Source organism: Ochotona curzoniae, unplaced genomic scaffold, assembly GCF_017591425.1.
Source record: "Ochotona curzoniae isolate NIBS_2020 unplaced genomic scaffold, NIBS_Ocur_1.0 contig_883, whole genome shotgun sequence".
NCBI classification, from domain to species: Eukaryota; Metazoa; Chordata; class Mammalia; order Lagomorpha; family Ochotonidae; genus Ochotona; species Ochotona curzoniae.
This window is the reverse complement of record NW_024466599.1, coordinates 40,059,271-40,083,057: the sequence shown is the minus strand read 5'-3', so window position 1 is coordinate 40,083,057 and position 23,787 is coordinate 40,059,271.

Below are 23,787 nucleotides of genomic sequence, written 5' to 3'. Positions count from 1 at the left end.
CCTCATTTAGGGTAGACTGAGGGGTAATGGGGTTCCAGCCATTTTTCAGTTCTTTAGTTAAATGCATATATTTTACAGATCGGAAACGAAGGCCCTCATAGAGAAAATGCAATCCCTGGAATACTTGGCTTATTAGGCAAGGAGCCCAGGTCAGAATCCACTCTTTCCAAACTCCAGTGGACAGAACCTGAGGGCCTGTTGAACAGCATTTGGGCTGGAGTATTAACACCCAAATATTAGCAGCCTGTGGGCAGTGATCTTTGTGTGTGTCTGGCCGTTGGGAAGTACTCTAGGAAAAATGTGTTGAATGAGTGAATGGATGATTAAGTGAATGCTTCACAAGCAGTTCAGAGATGGGGGAGGTCCAAGTTTCACCAACACTCAGAAGCTCAGAAACTATAACATCTGAAACAATGAAATGGCTTTGTCTGTTGTCTCGTTTCTTTGTTAACCTCCTCAGTCTTACAAAAATATGAAAGGTATCTCAGAAGGTGACATCTAAAAAGAGGATTATCTTTATATAGTTATGAAATCCAACAGAGTGGCCAGTAGCCACATGTGGTTCTTAAGTAAGCACTTTGTGGCTAATTTGGATTGAGACGTGCTACAAGTCTGGAGTGCAACTCAATGTTCAAAACAGCACAAGAAGGAGAATGTGAAGTACCGCACTAATAAATCTTAAAACATTCATTATATATTGAAATTCTGTCTTGACTATATTGGATTAAATATAGTTAAGATTAACTTCTAATTTAAAAATTGTTTCTAATGTGGCCTCTAGAAATTTTAAGATTGCACAGTTTTGGTTTACATTATGATTTCTGTTGCGTAACATTGCCACAGAGATTGATTTTTTTATTTGCAGGGAAAGTAGACTGGATTAAGAAGTCATTTATTAGCTAAAATTAGATGGAGTCATTTGTTTGCTAAAATATCAAGCAGTTAATGGTGTTTAAGTAAATATTGAAAAAAGTAGTGTTAAGAGTAACATTGGGTGAAGATGTACCTTCTTCAATCAGTCTCATTGGCAAACCTCATTATGAGTGGTTGGAAGGCTGAATCTCAGTGAAGGCAGGGAGTGTGGAGCAGGGTTAGCAACTACAGCCTGAGTCTTGACCATCCAAGTTTTAGCCCTACTGTCTCAAATGATATAATGTTTTCAGGACTGAAGTATGCCACACACAAGTTATTACACACCCAAGGAAAAGTGTTGGAGTTTGCAATTGTTCTTTCCATAAATTACAGTGGATCGAAGGCTGTGTTAATCCCCGCCTTTTCTTGCATTTCTCATCATGTTTCTTTCAGAAGGAGGGTGTGGGCAGCCTATAATTGAGTACAGTCACAACAGAGTAAGGGGCACAGAGGTCCTGTTGCACCAATTTCCCTCTTTAGTGGCCAGGCACCAGGCAAGCATGTTTCTTTTTATCTTTGAAACCAACAAGTTCTTAACAACATCAGAGCTTAGTTTTTATTTATCTATTTTTAAAGATTTTATTTTTATTAGAAAGTCAGACATACAGAGAGGAGGAAAGACAGAGAGGAGAGACAGACATCGGACTCTGTCCGACGTTTCACACCACAAGCAGCTGCAACAGCCGGAGCTGCGCCAATCTGAAGCCAAGAGTCCAGAGCCTCCTCTGGGTCTCCCACATGGGTACAGGGTCCCAAAGCCCTTGACTGCCTTCCCAGGCAACAAGCAGGGAAATGGATGGGAAGCAGGGCCGCTGGGATTAGAACTGGTGCCCGTATGGGATCCTGGCACATTCAAGGCGAGGACCTTAGTCTCTAGGATACTGTGCAGGGCCCAGAGCTTATTTTTTTTTTTTAACCATTGATTTCTATTTGAAGAAGAGAAAGAGCACCCAGCTGCTACTTCACTCTCTAAATGGCTGCAACATCCAGGGCTGGATCAGGACAAAGGTATGAGCCAGGAATGCTATCCAGATCTCCCATGTGGGTTGCAGGAACCCAAATACTTGAGACATCATTACTGCTTCACAGGGTTTGAATTTGCAGGAAGCTAAAACCAGGAGCCAGAGCCAAGAAAAAAACAGGCACTCCCATGTGGGGTACAAACATCTTAAACAACCACTTCCCACCCAACCTGAAGGTTTTGTAGTCTTCTTTTCCTTGAATGTAAGTGGTAGGTTTTTGCCTTGAAGTTTGACCTTGTGAGCTTCTTCCAAGAATTTAAGTCTCAGCTAATTTAAGTCTCAGTCACTCTTCAGAGAGGTCTTTGCACAGTCCAAAGTCAGTTTCTTCTGTGTGAATCTATTTTAGTCCTTTGTTTACCTTTTCATGAGATTTATTCTAACCAGCAATTCCAACTTCATGGTAGGCAGCCAGGTTGCTTTCGTTTACCTCTGTAGGGGGTCACTCAACAGCACATCTGGAGTAGAGTCTCAACACCTATTTATTGAATGAATAGACAACTGGAATAATTATAGTCTAGAAACACAGTGGCTGAAATTATCTTTTAAAGCATTATTTATTTGAAAGGCAGAGCTGGAGAGTTTAAAAGAGGGAGAGTGAGTGAGCCTGTGTCCTCCACTTTGCTTCCCCAATAGCTCAATAACCAGGCTGGAACCAGGAACTTCCTCAGGATCTCCCACGTGAGTGCAGAGGCCCAAGGTCTTGGGCCATCTTTCACTGCCTTCCCAGGCACATCAGCAGGGAGCTAGACTGAAAGTGGAGCAGCCAGAACTTAAACAGACATTCAAATGGGGGATGCCAGCATTGCAGGTGACAGCCCCACCTTCTATACCACAGTATTGTCCCCTGAACTTAGAGTTCTTCACAAGAAATGACCACACAGGCAGTGACCACACCTGGGCTGTGAATATCTTTCTAGACTGCATTCACATGACACCTGTTTTGGGAAGGAGACAAAAACTAATGACCAAATCCTCACCACTTTGAGGTGGCATTTCTGAAGGGATGGCTAGGTTGTGCTGCATGGGAAAATGTAGCTTGTTGCACCAGAGTTCAGCTCAGTTTGCCAGTAAAGTAGCTCTTGCTCCCTCTCCTCGTCCCTGGCCCCTTATCCTCAATGTCCCTCTATCTTGTCTCCTCCCTGTGTCTCTTCCTCTCTCCTGACCCCTTCCTTCCTTCTTTTCTTTTTAAAAGAAAGCCTTACTTTAAATTTTCTTAGATTTATTGTTTTATTTGGATGAGAGAGAGAGAGAAACACCATGAGACAGATCTTTTATGTGCTGGTTCATTGCTCAAATGTCTACAAAAGTTGGAATTGGCCAAGCCAAAGCTAGGAATCCAGAACTCAGTGTAGGTCCCTGAAATGGGACTTGAGCCATCAGTTTCTGGTTTCCAAGGGATGCATTAGCCAAAAGCTAAATCAGAAATGAAAGTAAGCGTCGGACCAAGGCATTGTGAAATGAGATGCAGGCTTTTTAAGTAATGTCTGAACACGTAATTCAACCACTCATCTTGGTATACTATTTCTTAAAAGTTAAAAAGGTCCCCAGTGAATCGGATAGCCTGAATATTTTTGTCCTACATTCATTGGAATCACTATTTTGAGGGGTATAAATTGTACTTAGAAAGGTGGTGTAGCATACTTTAAGCAGTGAAAAGGAGTATAGTGAGGCTCATCTTGAGAATTTTAGCTAGTTACATTTTATGCATTTTGGAGGAGGAAAACTGCCTTATTTTATTTTGTTTATTTTGTTTTAGTTTTGCAAAATCAGGATGGCAAACAGTTGAGTAAGATAGGAAATGTTGGGGCCAGTGTTGTGGTTCAACAGGGTAAGTCACCACCTGCAATGCTGGTTTTCCATATGAGTGTTGGTTTGAGTCTCAGATGTTTTACGTCTGATACAATTCCCTACCTGGGAGGGTAGCAGAGGATGGCCCATATTCTTGGGCTCCTGTCACCCATGAGGGGGACACAGATGGCATTCCAGGCTGCTGGCTTTGGCCTGGTCCATCTCTGCTTGTTGCAGGCATTTGGGGAGTGAATTGATGGATGCAAGCTCTCTTTTGGTATGTCCCTCTCTTTGTCATTTTAACTTGCAAATAAGTAATAATTATTATTATGTATATTTAAAGACAGGGAATGTTTCTGAGTAATCTGTGAGAAGTACAAAGATATCTCAAGGAACTCACTTATTTGTTTATTTATTTAATAGATGATGGTTTTCTGGGAAAAGAGATAATTCCTTTTAAGATGCTGCTGCTGCTTGGGTTCAGAGAGCTTTTGGTGGGATTTAGTAACAGCCAGCATGGGATTGCAGTTGCCGGGCTAGTTGGCATGCCCTTTTACCTCCCATGGCTGTCACACACAGCAACTTCATGCCTGCTTCCTTGCTCCTCCTTGCTGCAAGGAGATCTGAGGGTAGTTACTTCTAGGGGTGGCAGTAGCTGAGCCTATCTCTTAGCACCATTCGTATTTACTAAAGCCAAACCAGAGGTGGTGTTGACCAGACCCTGGGTTACTTCTTAGAGGTTGCCAGTTCATTTTAATACAGACACGTTGGAAATTAATATCACATCATTTGCAAGGCCATTTATCATTAGGTCAATGAGAATCCAACAGAATTTCCCATCACTTATAGTAAAGACTGGGTTTTACAAAGCTCATGCAGAAAAAAAAAATGAAGAGGTGAAGCTGCAGATCCCTGGGCCAGTTGTCAAAGAGAAAACGCCTTGATGCTAGCGACAGGAGCTAAGCCCATCCTTTCTGGTTCTTTTAAAGTGAAGGTATGTTTGAGCAGGGAAAATCCTATCGTGTTGAATGATTCCTTAGGGAGAGAGGTAGGGACTTGGAATACAAATGAATGCTAGCAAGTTAAGGAATTAAGATCCTTCCTCATCATGTATTACAGGCTTCATATGTGATGATCATGCATGTTTCTAGATTAACCCCAGCCTGCCAGGGCCTGTTTAATGTTATTATTATTAATAGCATCTTTGATCCCAGTGTGTGTGTTTACCATACTTGTCTGGTGGTAGTGGTGGGGGAGGTATCTATGCTGATTGACGATGAGGCCTGACTTGAGCACATGGGGTTTCTTGGGAAGGAAGGATCCGACTTGCAATCCAGAGACTTGGGGCTCTTTATCATGGGGGTGGGAGGCAAAATGGGACACTTTCTGTGTGAAAGAGGAGAGAGCCTACACAGGAATGGAATATTCCTAATAGTGTTCTGGGTCCAAACTGAATGCTTAAAATGGAAGAAAACTGCTGATTTTGGAAATTAGATGTGAAAGGAAACTGGAGAAATGGGGAAAAAGAAAGGAGTGTAGATACAGGAAGGGGTTTTGACACAAATGAGAAAGGAATATGTGTGAAAGAAGGGAGTGCGAGAAGAATAATGCAAAGAAAAGCCCCATGGCAGAGGGTGTGTGTGGCTATGAGCTGCCCTGTCTATAGTCTACGTCCAACCCCTGTCTCTGCCTAGGTTCCTGTGACTTACATAGAAGGGTAAAATCAGAATCAGAAAGTCAGAATCATTCTTCCCCTTTTTCTTTGTCATCTTTGTCTACACTTCTCTCTTTTTAATTCTTTCGTCTCCTCTTCTTTACTTCCAAGAACAAAGATTTTGGTAAAGTTCAGTCTGAGTATTGCAACTTCTTGTCTTTGGGCAAGTCTTGCCCTTGTTTCTGAAATTCTCAAACCATCTGCATGGCAGAAATGAAGCAACATGCATTTTAACATGTGCTATGAAATTGCAAAAGTACAGTGTTAGTGGTTCTTCGTTCCTGGTCACTTTTTTGAGGATTGCCTAGCTAATATCCTTGGAGTAGAACTATCTGGATATTCAGAGCAGAATGATGTCTTGTGAGAGATGAGACCAATTGTAAAGTTGAGCCACATAAAGCAAGATTTTACATGCTCTCATTCAGATTTTCTCTGCTTCTGAAAAGTCATAGACCTTGTGATATCAGTCTATTCTCTGACTTTCCCCCTCCCTGCAGATCATGACATCATGTTGCAGGGGGTAACCAGGAAGGGGGTAGAGGAAGGTTGGTTCAATTAACCAACCGCTGGCCAACCAACCCATCCATAAAAACAAAGCAATAAGGGACTCTTCCATGTCCGTTAAGGGGCATCACATATGGTGTGGATTGTGGAGAGTTCCACTAACACATTGTTGCTCCTTTCATGGCTGGGGGGTATGCCTACCACCGCAAGCACTGCAGAAGTTCCAGGTGGTGATGAGGCTGATGAGATTTCTCCATGCACTTAGACAAGGGCAAGGTGTCCCTTTGCTCAGTGGAGCAGATGGCTTTGTACAAGCTCTTTAGGACAGCTCAAGCCCTGGTTTCAGCTCAGATCACTGAACTGGAAACATGGCCGTCCACAGAGACATTCACCTTGGATGGTTAGTCATCTTTTATTTATTTATTTATTTTACCTTTTACATCTCTTTTCTGATGTTTTGCTCTTGAAATGAGGTTTCTGAGCAGATCGCTTATTGGAGCAGATGGACTGGTAGTCGCCTGGACTCTAAACAGTGGGCTTTCTGCTTTTCTATTTTGTAACCAGCCTTAGCTATAAATTGACTGTCTACTTGGACCCTGACTGTTTGCATCACAATGTGAAATAAAGATGACAGAGGCTGTGAGAAGAGTTGTCTGGCAGTTGTCCTTTTGTGTGTTGAGCTCAGAAGTGCTGAGAGCTCTCAGCAAGTGCAATGTCTCAGACTGTGGGAACCATTTTTATCAGCATTTTTTTGCAACTCAGGAAATTTGATTTCAGAGAGAGAGAAGGAGAGGTCGTGAAAGTGAGGCACTTTTGATTTTAAGCATGAAAATGCTTCATGCACATGGAAAAGCCACTGGGACTCTGGCTTTTCCTCCCCCCTCCCTGCCTGCCTCTCACCTGCAGGATTTGCCCTAGCTGCAAATCCCCTTGTAATTACCCCCATCACTAAAGGCTGGAAAGCCCAACTTCCACAACAGTGGATATGGGGAGGGCTGCATGTCTCCCGACCGCACAGGGAGAACTGTTCCTTTGTCTTAAGAGGAAGTTTTCTCATCCAAAGATTATGTCCTCCTGTGGCTGTGCCATGATCGGAAGACAGAGAGATTTTCACGTCCCTGTGACTGACTGTTGTGGAAAACACAGTAATATTAGGGTTTAGGTTGATGAGGACGGGGCTTCAGAAGAGTTTGAGGTGGTCTGTTTGCCAATGCCAAGGTAATAGAACCGTTTCCCCAGATTAGAGGGGATGGAAAGGAGCAGGCAGGGATACCTAAGGGGCGCTGTTGTGTCCAGTGTGATCCCTCTTGTTCTTTGGAAGTCTGTGGCTTAATTGGGCATGTGTTCTCTGTGAGCTGATCCCTACAGAGAAAAGTGGCCCTTGAAACTTGGTGTGCTCCCAGTTCAGGGTCCTGTTTGTTCATTTGCTGGTAAGGCTGGGTTCTGCAGGCCTTCCCATTTCAGATACAGAATGACATGACAAAAACTGGTTGGTTCTGCTGGTTTATGAGTTTATTCAACCTGAAAGCAGTGCATTTATGTATTTGTTTGAAAGAAAATGAGGGGCCTGGTGGCATGGCCTAGCGGCTAAAGTCCTCGCCTTGAACACGCTGGGATCCCATATGGGTACCGGTTCTAATCCTGGCAGCTCCATTTCCCATCCAGCTCCCTGCTTGTGGCCTGGGAAAGCAGTCGAGGATGGCCCAAAGCTTTGGGCCCCTGCACCCAAGTGGGAGACCTGGAGGAAGTTCCTGGCTTCGGATCGGCACAGCACCGGCCATTACAGTCACTTAGGGAATGAATTATAGGATAGAAGATCTTCCTCTCTCTCTTTCCTCCTCTTTGTACATCTGACTTTGTAATAAAAATAAATAAATCTTTAAATAAAGAAAGAAAATGAGAAGACAGAGGGGGAAAAGGGAAGAAAGGAGGGAAGGAGGAAGGAAAAGGGAGGGGGGAGAGGGAAAAAGGGAGCAACAGCTAGAGCTGGGCCAGGCTAAAGTTGGAAGCCTGGAACCCAGTCTAGGTTTCCCACATGGGTGTCAGGAATTCAACCACTTGAACCATCACCTGCTGTCTGTATTGGCAGGAGGCTGGAATTAGGAACAAAGTCGGGACTCAAACCCAAGCATCCAGCTACATGCTCCATTATGGAATGTGGGAATCCCAAGTAGTATCTTACCCACTGAGCCAAATGCCTTCCCTAAGAAGCACTTTCAGCTTGAGGCTTTTAAGGTACTGCAAAATGGCTAGAGGGAAATGATTAAGTATATGCTTTCATGCAAATTAAACACAGTGTCCACATTAGTAGTTAAGAAATCAATCATTGGCAAATCACAGACAGGGATAGTTTGGCTGTCAATTACTGAATCTGCCTCACTAGGGTTTTGGTAAGGTTTTGTCTAGGCAGAGCTTAGTGTTGGGTCCTACTGGTAAGCATTCTGGTGTTGGTGGAGTTACTTTGGGTCCTGTAAGGACCTTGAGGCTGGTGTTCAGTCCAGGAATGCTGAGTGCACTCTCAGTCAAGCAAAAAGAGCTTTTGAATTTTGACTCCCATCTATTCAGATTTAATCTTAAGGTAGGTCTATTTCTTAGTCATCCTTGGATTTGGGATTTGCTCCTGGGTTTATGACGGTCTTGAGTCAGATCTGGGAGGGACAGACACATGGCAGGTCAATCGCTTCTGCCTGTCTCTGGACATGGAAGATGGAAGGCAAAGCTAGCCGATTGAGGCCTGCTTAGCCTTGAGCCTGCATACAGGCTCAATTTCTCAAGTTCTTTCAAGAATTGGTCTGGGAGATTCAGCTTTTTGGTTATCCCTGATGTACCACATCCTGCTGTTTGGATTGATGTTCTCCTTTCAGTGCTTCTTTTTGAAATTTTTGTGTTTATTTTTGGAAAGGTAGGTTTAAGGAGAGAAAGAGAGAGAGACAAAGATCACTCAATAAATGACTGTAACAGCTGGAGTTGAGTTGATCCAATGGCAGGAGCCAGGAGCTTCTTCCAGGGTTAGGGTCCCAAAACTTTGGGCCATCCTCCAGTGCTTTTCCAGGCCATAAGCAGGGGAAGGGAAATGGAGCAGCTGGACCATGAATTAGTGCGTATATGGGCTGCTGATGGAAGATTAGCCAACTGAGTCATTGTTTCTGCCCTACTATTTCAGAACTTCTTACAATTGACATTTTCTGCAGCTTCAAGTTCAGTCCTTAAAATAAGGGCTCCAACTACTCTATGTGGGAATGGCATGATTTCTATTCCTTGTTGATCTTCAGCAGATTTACAAGCTATAAAATCAACATCACATGGCAGAGAAGTAATATAATGAATGGTGGTGTTTGCTCTGAACTGGGATCCTGCTTGCTCAGCTTATTAATAGTGTCAATTCTGGCTGTAAACTCTGAACATTGGGCTTTTGTGTGTAAATTTTGGTGAATATTGTGAGAGTAAGAGGTAATGAAGTCAACATGTGATTCCTAATTTTTTTTTAAGTTTTATTTTTTTATTGGAAAAGCAGATTTTACTTAGAAAAGGAGAGACGGAAAGATCTTCTGTTGGTTCACTCCGTTAGTGGCTGCAGTGGCCAGAGCAGAGCTGATCCAAAGCCAGCAGCCAGGAGATTCCTCCAGATCTCCCAGGCAGGTGCAGGGTCCCAATGCTTTGGGCCATTCTTTACTGCTTTCCCAGGCCACAAGTATGGACGGGAAGTGGAGTACCCAGGACACAAACCAGCACTCATATGGGATCCTGGGTGCATGCAAGGCAAGGATTCAGCCACTTTTTAGGCTACCGTGTTGGACCCTCCTGATTTTTAAAGCAGTAATAGTTGGTGGTCATTATTAGTATTCTTCAAAGGAGACTGGTACAGTAACTGACATATAGTGAGCATTAATTTCTCTTGGCTGAGAGAGAAATAGAGGAAGGAAGGGAGATAAGGTGGGAAAGAGAGGGGGGAGGGGAGGAGGGAAGGAAGGGAGAGGAGTGGAATGGAATATTTCATCTCCTGGCTCATTTGCTAAAGGGCCATAACAGCCCAGTCTGAGTGAGGCTGAAGTCAAGCCAGGAGCTTTGTCTGTTCTCTGTTGTATGGCAGGGGCACAAAGCACTTGGGCATCTTTTATTGCTTTCCCAGGTACATTATCAGGGAACTGGACCGAAAGCAAAACGGTTGAGAATTGAATCAGAACTTGGATATGTGATGCAGACAATTCAAGAGGCAGTTTAACCTGTTGTATCATAATGCCAGGCCCACATACAGTGTTTTTGAAGGCTTTGTATGGAAAAATTTTAAAGTTGAGGTCAACATTTTTTATTATAGATTACATGTTGTAATAATGACATTTTGGATATATTGGGCTGAGTAATAACTATTACTACAACCATTAAAAAACGTAACCCCTAGAAATTTTAAAATGGTATGACACATGTGGCCAGAAGGGAAAAAGTCACAGTGTTAGAAGGGGACACCATTTCCTGGCAAGGCAGAAGAAAGAGCGATGTTCAGGTGTCCAGAGCTGATCTCTGACCTGCTTCTACACTAATTCAGTATGTGTGACCTGGAACAAGATTGCCAATCATTCTGCAACTAGTTTTGTATTTTATTTTGTTTATTTTTTTTTTTTGGAAAAGTTTTTGTAATGACTCACCTGGGAAGGAAATACTGGTTTTAAAGCATGCAACAAGTATAAGATGCTAATTGTCTGTTTTCTCTCCTAAAATTACTTTGGAAAATGTCTGAGTTGCTAGCAGGGACATTCTTACTTGGGGGAAAACATCAAGATTCCTTTCCATCTGGACCAGGCTTTATTTGTGGGAAGAACAGAGTTGAAAAGCAAGCCAGGGATTGTCACTTTTTGGGGCTGTGTAGTAATTGAGATTCTAATCAAGTTGAAAATTCCAATAAAACTACAATTTTTATTAACCAGGCTGATAAACTGTAAATTTCTTGTTCTTAATGGCTCTGCCTTCCTTATGAAGTCAGTGTTATTTTCTGCTACCTTAGACTCATTCGAGAAAACACCAAGGTCAATGCTTAGGACACAGTGGGTGCACAGTAAAATGTAAAAGATGACCTACTGACCTGGGCAGTGCAGACCTCTCTGTGGATCAGCGCCTGTGAGAAACTTCGTCTCCCACAATCCCTGCTGGGAGGAAATCAAAACTCTGATGATGTTGTTTATCTAATTTAGATTGTGTCTATTTAATTTAGTTTACGTCTTTCTAATTTATATTATGAACCCTTGTGATGGAAATTGAGTCTCCCTTAATGTTCTGTATGGTGTCTAGTGTGTTTTCTGTGTTGAGATAACATGAACAATAAGAACCATCTTTGATTCTTGATGTGTTTTTAATGTTGAAGTTCTCTGAAGGAAAATCTCCTCCAGAAGTTTAACACTTTAAAGTTGTGTCTGTATGTCTCTCAGACACTTGTGGGAACAGTGGAAGATTCAGGAGCAGTTTTTTTTTTTATGAATATCTGGATGAGTGAATATGAAGTTTCTGACTTTCGACAGTGTTTTGACATGCTCTCATGTTTTCATAACTCTTTGACCCACCTGTATAGTTGCAGAGTTGTCACATGGAGCTCATTTGTCTTCTGGTTGAGGAAGCCCATGTCACCGTGGCTTTACCTGTCTGCAGTCACTGGCAGTGTGCAGGGGAACCTGCTGATTACATTTGGATGTCCTATGTGAATTTTCCCTTTCTCTTTCCTCCAGCCTGGTATCAGAATGCAGGTATGGCTCCTCGAAAACTCTAGCATTACAGAGTGTGCTTTACCTTGTCCATAACTTGCTGGTTTTTGAAAAACTATCTTACACCTTAGACCTCAGTTTCCTTAACTTACTTTAGGGTAAACTGTAGCCTGTCCGATTAGTTATTTGAAGGTTGAATGACATCGTCTTCATGTTGTCTGTAACTTAAGGATAGTCATTTTCATAGGCAGGTAAGAGGCTGCAATATCACTTTATGCAAATTCATCCCTTCTGTAATCCTTCCAGAGATAAATATTTTTCAATTAATTTTTTATATCTTTATAAAATATTTACTCAAGTGAATATGATTTCCCGTGTCTACTTTGTAGTGGGAGAAATTGAGTCACTTGGTGAGCGAGAACCTAGTGGTTGTCAGTTTGTCAGAGGATGAAAATGTTGAATTTTCCTTGATGGTGAAAAATCTACAAAACATGTCTACTGAAATATCTTGCAGTAGGAGCAGGAGGCCTAGCACCCAGGCCTAGCTTAAGGAGTCAGTGAGCCCCAATATATGCTGAGGATTGGGAAGGCTTCAAAGAAAACTAAGAGAGGGTCCTTAAAGAAGTTAACATCCAATGGGTGAGTCAGGGCACATAGATTCACATGAAAGCAATGGCAAAACCAAGACATATCACCATATTTGTTGAGCTTCTCTGTGTTTGCTGGCATCTGTTAATGGATCGTGATTGAAACAGCAGTAAGAGATATGGGAATCGGAGAAGAGTGGGTTTGCTGAGTGCTGACAGAGGTAGAAATGTTTTCTTAGGGATAATCTAAGCCTGTGGTTCCGAGTCCTAGCTGACTATCAACATTGCCTCCCGAGATATAGATAGCAGTGTCTCTGGGGTGGGGCCTACAGGTCTGCATTTCTAACAGGCTCCCTGGGGTGGCTGATGCTGCTCATCTTTGGACCACACTTGAGTTGTGAGGCCAAGGGGTAAGTTTTATCCAGCCCAGAAAAGAGGATCAAAGAGGATGTTCCTCATTCTGCCTGGGTATTTCTTTTCCACAGGGTGTCATGAAACAGCTCCATGTTGGATTGCATTTACTGTTTACTGAGAAAGAGACATGTCCCCCTTGGCTGAAATGAACTTGCTCCTCTGCTTTTTCTTTTTCAAAATATTTGCATATGAACATTGCCCTTGCCTCTCTACTCTTCTCATTTCATCCCCAATCACTAGCACAACCTAGCCTCAAGTTTTGTTTTGGCAGCCATGAAGTTGCAAAGCTTCCCATTTTAACTAACTTTTAAAAGACTTAAGGACAAATAATCCCACAAATTACAGTTACTGGTATTCATCCAAGTAAAATCCAGGATCCTGTAGCCAGCAGGGGCCAGTGGAATTGAAAGGAGGGACTGGTTGAGTTTCCTTTCACCATGGGAGGAGAGAGGAATGCACAATCAGATATTTAGTACTCCTCAGCAATTATGGAAGCTTTCGTTTTATCTCTGGCAAAGATCTGTGCCCTTTACCACAGTGTTGCAAGTTTGCTGTGAGTGCTATCCAATAGAACACTTTTATCCTGAAGTTACAGTACAAAATACAAATCATCACTGGTTTTTATCTCAGCTGGAGCTGCTTCTTTCCCAAATACATTTACTCTGTGCAAGTACCCATCCTTCATCCCACTCCTTTATGATGCTTGGGTTTAAGGCCTTTCTTCTGTTCTTTGTTCGTTTAGCTCAGTGAAGTAAACAGCAGGATTGATCTTACACTGCATTTTGGTATTGTTCCAAGTGCTCATCAATAGACACGGCTGGGAATGCACTGACTGGAAAGGAAGGGCAGATGGAAATGCACTTCTTGTTCTTTGTGCCTTTTAGTGTGCAGTGGAATGTCCCTAATCTGAGGGCTGCTACACTGGCTGCCGATCGACATGCAAATTCATCATCAAATGATGACTTCCATATTAGTTTGAAGGGAAGTCTTTAAAGGTATCAAGGAGGAAAAGAGAGAGAGGCTTTTCTTCCTTACATCTTGCGTCCGGGGTATCACAGTGTATTGGGAAAGAAAGGAAAGTAAGCTGTTATGTTGTGTTTCTTGCTGTATTGCTTCTGTTCACAGGTGCACAGACAAGCAAAGTGTTCTGCTTGCAAGATTCTTCTTCTTCTTCTTTTTTTTTTTTTTTAAGAAAAACAGTTTATGTTAGTAATACCTTCACATCAGGGTTGGTGGCCTAAATTTGGAGAAGTCTTAGAAAAGATGGCAAGCATTTTGTGGATTTTTTTAAAAAATTCTTTTTCTTCTCAGTTATTTGGAAAAATTAGTTGTAAGTGAGCTATTTCCGTATTCTTTTTGTAGGCAGAGAAACCAGCAGTGTTTTGACTTGCAACTTTTTCTGGGAGAACCTGTAGCTCAGCCACATGGGAAGCTGAAGTTTGTTGCTCCCATGTGTCACACGCTAGCCTCTGGTGCTTTGGAAGGTGATGAGAGCTAGTGGCTGCATGGACTGTTGGGTTTGCTTTATTGAAGCCCCACTAGACATGCCTTTAGGTATGTCTGAGAAGTTATAGGGTGGAGTCTGGAAGTATTCATGGTAAGAATTAACCTGTTTTGGTGACCTCTTAGTATCAGGACATTTCCTACTGCCTAACAGATAGTAAACATGGAGAGATCTTAAACTGATGTAATGGAAAATGTCTCTACCTTGAAAGAGGTCATTATTTTTTAGGGCAATTAAGCATCCTTCACCCTTTCTGCCTCATCCTCAAGAAAGTGTGATGTCTTTCATTTTTGCGTATAGTCATTTCATAAGACTTCATTTCACTGGGAAGTTGTTCCTCAACCACCCATCTTTCTCTACATTATTCTTCCATATACCTCCATTTGTATGACTGTGGTCATTCCCTCCATTGTGCCAAAAATGTGGTTCATGCATATTTCATCATGTATATGTTATCCATTCTGGATTACAGTGTGTGTTGATCAGTTTATAGGTGATATGTGTGTGTTTTTAAAAATACATTTAGATAAATATTACCATTGTGAAGAGTGTACATATTTCTCAGGTCAGCTATATAGCTATGGGTGCTAAGTTGTTCATTGTAACATAACACTATTGTCCCCATCTCTCCAATTAAATATCTAGCAAATATCACACTCAGCTTCTTGTAGAAACTTTATTAGTGCAGTGTTAATGAACAGAGATGCTTAAATACAGTGAAGTTCTCCATAGCCAAGACATTGGAAAGGTGGGGAGGGGATATGATATTTAATATGCTATCAAAACAACCACAGAATGGAACAGTATGTACAAGTGTAGACTTTAAAAGCAAATAAAAGAAATTATCCATATCAAGGAAATGTGAAAAGCTTGAGGCTAAAAAAATTAGGGAAATGAATTTTCTTTGCATCACAATGAAATGATGAAGCTGACTAGAAAAAGAAGGAGAGCCGTGAAAACTATCCAGAGCCTAATCTTGAAAAGGCAGTGCTGGTTTATTTCCATTGACATTGGGCATGAAGAGCATGTTTAGATTGGTCTGTAATGAAAAAGAAAGTTTTTGATGCTTTTGGAGCAGATGGCATCTTTGATTTATATTTTTACTGGTTAACCGATATCACACAAGGGCAGGAGATGGAAAAAACTGGTGTTTGAAGCTCTCAGCTACATTGACATAGTGGGTGGCAGAGGATGCTCTCCTCAGTCAGGGGGCTGGCTAAGCAGGAGCACACTGGCACTGTCTGAGTTACTGTTGGCTAACCACTGTTAAGAGATGTGGATAATTCTTGTCCCAATAAATTTCCTATGTGATTTCACTTACAATTTAAACACCAGCTTGTATTGAAACCATTTTAAAAAACATTTCAATCAGTTACTCTTAAATTCACATTTTAGCTGTGTGTGACCTTCCAAACCTACCCCCACCCCCCGCAATTTTTTCAAATATTGAAGGTCTCTCAGAAGTAGCTCCATGTGTTTTCCTGAGAGATTCTGATGGAAATATATCTTTTTTAAATTCAAGTTTGTTTTCCAAGTCCATAGCACAGAGTAAGTGCTCATAAATGTTTATTGAATGAATGTTTGAATGAATAAATAAGCAGATGAATTAAGATCTCTTAGCTTGGGTGACCTTGGCCAAAGGTGTTTATCACAGAACTAGAGAAGAGCTCAAGGATCCAGCCCTTTGTCTGCAGTGTTTCTGCAAAATTCCAGGCATCTGTGTTGTCCCCTGACTGCTGGGGTAGTGAGATTGTTTGGGGATTCCTGGTTTGCCTATAGCTTGCTTTCTCTGGGAACTTCCTGTGCTCCTAATCTTTGTTGAAAAGAAGTAGGAGTTGGGATAGAGAGCCCTGGTTGGTTGGTGGCAGGGCAGAAGGTACTTGCAGTCATGGGAGTAGCTTAACTAGGTGAATGAGGGTCCAAGGGTATTTGTTGACAAGGTCCCCAGGACAACCCTGACACTAGAACCAGCTTCCCGTTGCTGCATCCTTGACATCTCTTCCATTTCCTACTTTCATATTTTGTGAAGTCTTATTTTTCTAATATTCGCCCCCATATCCCCGAACTCAGTATCAATAGTTGAGCCAAATTATAATGCTTTTTGCAATAGAACTGCATTCATATTTTTAAATGAAACATGGGCATTCTTAATTCTCGATGTGAAAATACTTCATAGTTTCTCTGTGTACAGATGTTGTGATCAAGTGAATGAAAGAAAGCTGTGTTCCCTTGTGCTGCACTCGGAGTCTGATTCCCTCCTTATCTAACACGAAATGCTTTTTGTGAAGCTATAGCACAGAAACTTTTCTTTTGTATTAGAAAACAAGATGGGTGTAGAATATCAGGTAAGAAACTCAAGAAGTGTTAAGTTGTTGAGCTGAAAAGTGACAGGCAGATAACTTTTCACTTATTACAGTCTCTGACACTCATCGTCTGGCTGTTGAAGTGATGGCTGTTTTCAGCCAATACAGCTGAATGGCTTTGTGAGGTTTGGAAAGGACTGTCATCACAGGGTGACCATATTGCATGAGCAACTTTAAGTCACACGTAGAAGCTCAGTACATGACCATATCAGAGAGGAGATAGCTAGACAGTGCCAAATCCAGACTTTGGCAAGTCTGTGACAGTTAATGTTCCATGGTCACCCTATTGCCAGCCCTCCTGTGTAGCTAAGTGTACAGATTAAGCTGTTGAATCAAAGAGATATCTAAATACAGTGACTAATTAGCCTCTTAGTATATAACTGAGAAGGGAGTTGAGGCAAATAAAATGCCAAACATAGTTTAGTATTAGCAGGATGCTGTGTTCATTCCTTTTTAGCTTATCCTGAATCCTCTCTGATCTTTAAGAACATAAAACAAAACAAAAGCAACACCCTGAAACCTGCAAAAATCTTCAAGTGTTTTTAGAAAAGTTTCCTCCCCCCAAAAACTGGTGAGTGGACTGAGTCTGGCTTCTGGATGTGGGTGGAACTGAAAGAAGCTAGTATCCCTCACTGAGGGCATGGGGAAAGGTCTGACAGTTGTCCTGGCTGCCCTGCTTCCCTTCTCACACTGTGGGTCCCCTACTCGGAGCTTGTGGCTCCAGCTTTCTATGAAGATCCCACAATGATTCACATACACACAATGGCCCATGAATAATGATCACTCAGTGAATGTGACTCTATCAGTCAGCCACTGTGACACAGCAACAACTGGCACCATCTTGGTAGCACCTCAGTCTGTTTTTTCACACACCCACTGATCAGTTGGAAACACGCTCATCTAGGCTGAGCTTGCATGATATGCCTACCTCCAGCCGAAGGTCCTATGGACATAGCTACTCACAGTGACCTAGGCTTTGGTCCGCTCCATGTGGCATTCTTTTGAGGTTCACAACTTCTCCTTGAAGAGAAGGCCTTCATTGTGATGGCAGAGCTGTAAAGGGCTGCTTCATCAAGATTAGGTTTGGGGTCCTGTGTGATGGCTCAGGAGCTAAATCTTTGCCTTGCATGTGCCAGGATCCCACATGGGTGCTGATTTATTTCCTGCCTATTCCACTTCCCATCCATCTCCCTGTCTGTGGCCTGGGAAAGCAGCAGAGGATGGTCCAAAGCCTTGGGACTCTGCACTCGTGTGGGAGACCCAGAATAAGCTCCTGGCTCCTGGCTTTGGATGGGCTCGGCTCTAGCTATTGGAGAGTAAACCAGCCACTTGGGGAGTAAGCCAGCAGATGGAAGATCATTCTCTGTCTCTCCTTCTCTCTGTAAATCTTACTATTCAAGAAAAATTAAATAAATTTTATTAAAAATTAGGTTTGGACTGACAAAACTCACTTTTGTCCACTCCTTGATGGTTAAGGTATCTTAAGCCAAGGTGTAAATCAAGAAGTAGTCTGTACAGGAGGAACAGGAAATAGACACAGGAAGGGGTGAAAAACTAGGACCAGTAGCCCAGTCTGTTGCTTTAACTGAACAACTGACTGATTGACTGATGTGGCTATTGGTGTGGCTGTGATTTGAGGGCCACTGAAGGACTTCTTTTATTTTCCCTCTTTGCAAAAATAGCCATTAAAGTTAAAAACCTCATTTTTTGTAATAGAATACACACAACAGTACACATATTGACTTATGTTTTTAGTCAATATCAAGATTTATTGTCCCCAGAGTTAAATAAATCGTGATATTGACCACATCATAAGCCAATATCTGCCTAATGCAGTTTTTTAAGAAGTATTTTGTATTCGTTTATATTAACAGGACACAGACAATCACTCAGAGCATCACTTTGTTTTCCCTTTCTTGCTTTTTTTTTTTTAAATTTTTTGTTATTTTCGCATCAGCCCTGGTAATCAGCCAGGGTTAACGTAAGAAGTGCTGATATAAAGCAGTGCAAGAAGGTATGCCCCAGTGGGTATTTTCCTTTGCTATAGAGAGAGGTGGCTTAATTCCACAGACAACTCCGCCATCTCTGATTCTGGGGATCAGGGATATGAATTCTGATTTCTTGTGGTTTCCTCTGGAGGTCTTCTCTTCTGGGATGTTCCACTGTACACTTTTTCCGGGTCAGTGGGGCGATAGGATAAGAGGGCAAGGCAGGTAGGAACAGTAAGATGAGACTTCCCTCTCTGTTGCCCTTGAGTTGTTTTTTCCCCTCCTCTTTCTTTCTGGGAAGTTCTGTTCTTGATTTCTTTGTCTTTTTGTTTCTTTTCTATTTTTGTAGCTGGCATTTACATTTTCTCGAGCAGTGGAAAAAATATATTTCTTTAATACTGAATTCCATTTATCTCCATAAATTGGTTAGGGTATATGATCTAAAGGACTCAGCTGTTTTTAAAATAGGTTTATTCCTTTCCTTGAAGATTATTTCCACACAGTGTGGACGAGTTAGAAGGAGACTCATTTTGTAGACCACAGTGAGAGCTCTGCATTTGCCAGGGTATCATTTCAGACGTGGAGGTTTTGAACAAAGAAATTAAATTTATATGTATCACCTAAATTATTTTGAATTCATGGTTCAGCAAAGAGTTCAGATCCTAATCAAATATGTAGTTTGCATGGGCACTACCCCCTTCTCAATAATAACACGGCAGTTCTATTTACAGTGTTGAATACAGGCAGGGGAGGGGGCAGTTTTGGGGGGCGGGAAATTGCTTTTGTGGGAATTTAGCCTGCTGGGTTGCTCTTGGGCCTGTGTTATGTATGCCGTTTTTCCACAATAAAAAAATTTCCAGAGAGAAGATCTTCTCCCTTCTTACAAATAATGAGAGGGTTCCACACCTTGCACCTTTGAGACTCTTTAGAAGGAAATGAACTCTACAATCTCCTTCCTGTCCTTCCTTGCATGTGCCAGAATGCCACCACACCACTGGGAAGGGTGTCAAAGGGCCCTCCCCCTCCAACAACTTTTCTCGGCCTCTTGGGTTATATCTTCCTCTCCTTGTTTCGACCTGGACGGAATATGTGGTCTGTGTCACAACAACCCTTGACTTGAGATTAGTTTCATTTACTTACTGGTTTTGCTGTATACCTTATCTTCACAGCAAATTATAAGCTACAGGAAATCAAAGATAGTTTTTTTTTTAAATTTAGAAATGGTGTGTATGTTTTGTCCAGTCTTAAAATGCATCCCATTTCAAAGTGCTGAGTTTTAGTCTAGATTCTGTCTCTGGGTTTCCCACTAATGCAGATCCTGGGATAGCTGTCGTAATTGGACTCTTGACAGCCACGTGGGAGATTTGCATAAAGTTCCTAGTTTCCATCTTTCAGCCTCCATTCATTGTGGACATTTTGGGGGTAAACTAGTAGATGGAAATATATATTTTTTTTCCTCTCTCCCTTTCTCTATGTATCTCTGTGTGTCTTTATATGTTTTCTGTCTTTTTCTCTCTGTTTCTGTCTACCTTCAAATAAGTAAAAATTTTACAAGTGGAAGTTGGGAAAATGATGGTGATTGCTGCTGACAATTATTATTGCTCACTGTGTGCCCAGGACCATTCTAAATCCTTTATATAGATTAGCTCATTTATTTACAGTGTTTTACAACTTAGTGGTTAGATTCAATTATCATTCCTGTTTTACTCAGGAGAAAACCGAGCACAGAGAAGTTTAGCAATTTGCCGAACGTTAGGGGCATATCAGCCTTTAACACCTGGTTATCGAATTCCAAATTCCATATTCTTCCCTGTGACCCTGTGAGGCCAATCTTGTTGCTGGTTATTGAGTCAGGCTTTGTTTTTGTTTGTTTGTTTATTTGTTTTTGTTTTTTGCTTGGTTAGGAAGGAGGCTAAGATTGAAGATGCACTTCTTATGCATTCTTGGAGGGGGTGCTGAAGTACATGATACAATTGAAGTAGGAGAGAGTAAGTTTAATAAGCAGCTTTGGATTATAACAATACCTAAGACTGGCTACCTAAGAGGTTTACTTTGGCTCATTGTTTCAGAGATGCACAGTTTAAAGAACATAGTGGACACTGGTAAGGTCCCCTCATCTGTTGGCTGTATCACGTCATGGGTGGGAGGGGGGACATGTGTTTCTTTGTGTATATGTATTCTCTCCCTCTCTTTTAAAGTGACCAGAATTTGATCAGCGGTTCCGGTACAATAACCTAATCTGATTCAGCCACTTTCCAAAGGCCCCAATTCAACTGCCATGACAGCGTGCTTGGGTCAAGTTCCTGCTCTCTTAGGACTAGCATTATGCTATAGCTAATTATGCTTCCTCTTGGACACTAGCATCCCACACTGGAGTGCCATTTCAAGTATTGGCTGCTCTACTTCCAGTCCAACTTTCCTTTAATGTGCCTGTTGAAACTATGGGTAATTGTCCCAAGTGCGTGGGGCCCTGACACTCGAGTAGATGAGAAGAGAATTTATGGCTCCTGGCCTCAATGTGTTCCAGACCTGGCTTTTGCAACCATTTGTGTTATGAACCAGCAATCAGAAGATCCCTGCGTCTCCCCTCTTTGCTCTGTCATTCTGTCTTTCAAATAAATAAGTAACTCTTAAGAAATAGATTTTACTCTTAACACCATTAACATAAAACTGTGAAGATTAAACTCCTGAGTGAGTTTGTGGACCCAGTCATATTCAAATTGCAGTAGTAAGATATGAGAGTAGTCATAAGGTTACTTTTGACATCATGCTTAGACTCATGCACAATGCTCTTAGGCAATTGCTGGGGAACGTCAGAAGCCATGCAGTCAAGGAGATGTGAACAGATTGTCACACCAGGCAGCTGACACCTAATGTTGCTTGTCCAGGAACACTGCATGCTGGAACCTGGTTTGGAGTTTTGTTTTGTTTTGAACAAAAGCATACAACATTTCTCTGCCTGGCCACTGTCCATGTGGTATCAGCTCTGTATTCAAGTTGATGGAGAATGGATTTACTGTAATCTCTGCCCTCCTGAGCCCTGTGAAGTCGGAGAGTTACCTGTTCCCATACAGAGACCCATGGCAGCTCTCACCCTGTGTTGCATTTCTACATGGATTTTCACCAGGACTGCTACAGTTCGCTCTTCACCTCCCAAAGTAGGGGAATGGCGTGCAGTTATACTGCCACTGGGGCTAAGCATATATCACTGGTTTGGTTTTCCAGAAGCTGATAACCTGAGATTTATCTATTGTTTTCTAAAATGCCTTTTTTTTTTCTCTTTGAGGATGAGGGAATAAGGTGATGACGTAGAGGAAAGAGGTAAGGACACTAGGGGTGGAGCACAATCTCTCTCTTTTTAACTTTCTTGGCTCTGGATTCTGAACAGCATTCTTCTTCCTTCCTCTCCCTTCTCATACCTCCCTCCTTCACCTTCTGTATTTTGTTCCTCTTCTCTCCTTACCTTCTCTTTCCTCATTACTATCTTCTCTTTTCCTTTTCTCTACCGTTTTCCCTGTACCACTAGTTGGGACAGTTGGGCATCTGATGTCTGCAGATAAATCAGCAGATTCATGTTCACAGCTTGTGGGCAGATGTTCCCCTGTCTGTCGGTTTCACAGTGATCAGGCCAGAAAGATTGGCTTGGGGACATTGTCAACTTGCCTTACCTTCACATGGCAAATGATTCCTCACAAAGAAAACACAAAAGCTAGTTTGTCACCTTTGTTTTCTCTGGTTCTGTGTTGCAATTATTGGAACACACTCTGTTGTTCAGTGGTAAGTGTTTGGTTCAAGTTTAGCTTCTGGATGAAATGAGACCTCTTGATTATGGCATAGTTTGTTTTTGTTTTTGTTTTGTTTGGGGTAGTAAGTGTGTAGAGAACTGAGTGAGAAAGCTGAGAAAGCCACTCCATCACTCCCTTAAGGCAATGTTTCAAAAAAGGGACTGGGTTCCCACCTCCCCTTGGTTGAATGGGCTCGTTTCCTCTCTAGTCACATGTACTCGGAATGCTGAGTATCTTCCCCTTCTGACTGTTGTAGGAAGGGACCCTTTGTCTTAAACTTCTAATTTCAATTGATACCATCTCATATCCAAAGAAAGATGTGTTACTAATTGAGATACACATAGATTCTAGATTTCAAATTTTAACAACAACCTTAGGACCAAACTCCTAGCTAGAAATAATTTCAATGATGACTTATGAGCAATGAAGAAGCTTATTGCCTGGAGATGGGGGAGAGAATAGCACTGGCTTGGTGAGTGAAGGTCTTTTTCTCTGTCTCTCCTCTGTGTTCAGCTGACTTTCCAATTTAAAAATAATAAATAAATAAATAAATAAATCTTTAAATAGTAGCTACTTGGGTCAGTAGTAACCTAGTGAGGACAGTGATTATGAGTTTGAAAGTATACAGTAACTATGTTAATCAACTCTAATCAAGAGTATAATGTGGTTCTTTTATTTAGACTAACAGGTGAAGTGATAGAGGAGCTAAAATTGTCCAGTGGCTGGATGGAAGGAACCAGATTATCAGTTGCCTGGCAAGGTGTTGGTCTCTGTCTTACTGCCTTATCACATGCAATGGGATGGCCATTATTGCCCTGAAACCCCCGTGTTTGTGCCTATCTATTGTCAATTTAGCCTTTTAAAGCTTACTAGTCTGTCCATAATTAGTAACATTTTCATTTTACTATGAGTATTCATGATTGTTTTCATATCAATAACAGTGCTGAGAATTATAAACCAGATTGGATGGAGATGACAAATTGCAGTTTGGGATGACTGTATCAGATAAAACAGCTGGAAAAAGAAAGCCAGAAACACAGCAAGGCCAATAAAAAGCTTTCTTTGGCATCAAGTAGCATATTGTCATAATGTTTCCCCTGAATTTGAATAGCCTTTAGAAAAAAAAAAACTTTAGGAGTATTTGAAGAAACACAAATATTTTTTAAAAAGTTAAAATAAGCCCTTTTTGTGAAAGACTGCTTTCAGTACCATTGGTTTTCAGCCTTCTGAGTTTTCCAGAGAGTGGCTCATTCATGAAGAGGGCAAAAAGCCTGCCAAGATTCTGAGAAGCAATTTCCAAAAACACTCCACAGACTTACTACTCTTTCCCAGGCAGTTTTCTGTTCAGAATCAAATTCAGAAGCAAACGGATATATGAACTACCTGATATAAATGACAAATTACAGGACTCAGTCAGTATGCTTGTTGTGTTTTTAACTCCCAGGATTTTCAAACAAACAAAACGATGCCTTCCAGAAGTTCTGAACTCATGAGACGGCGGTGGTTATAACGGCAA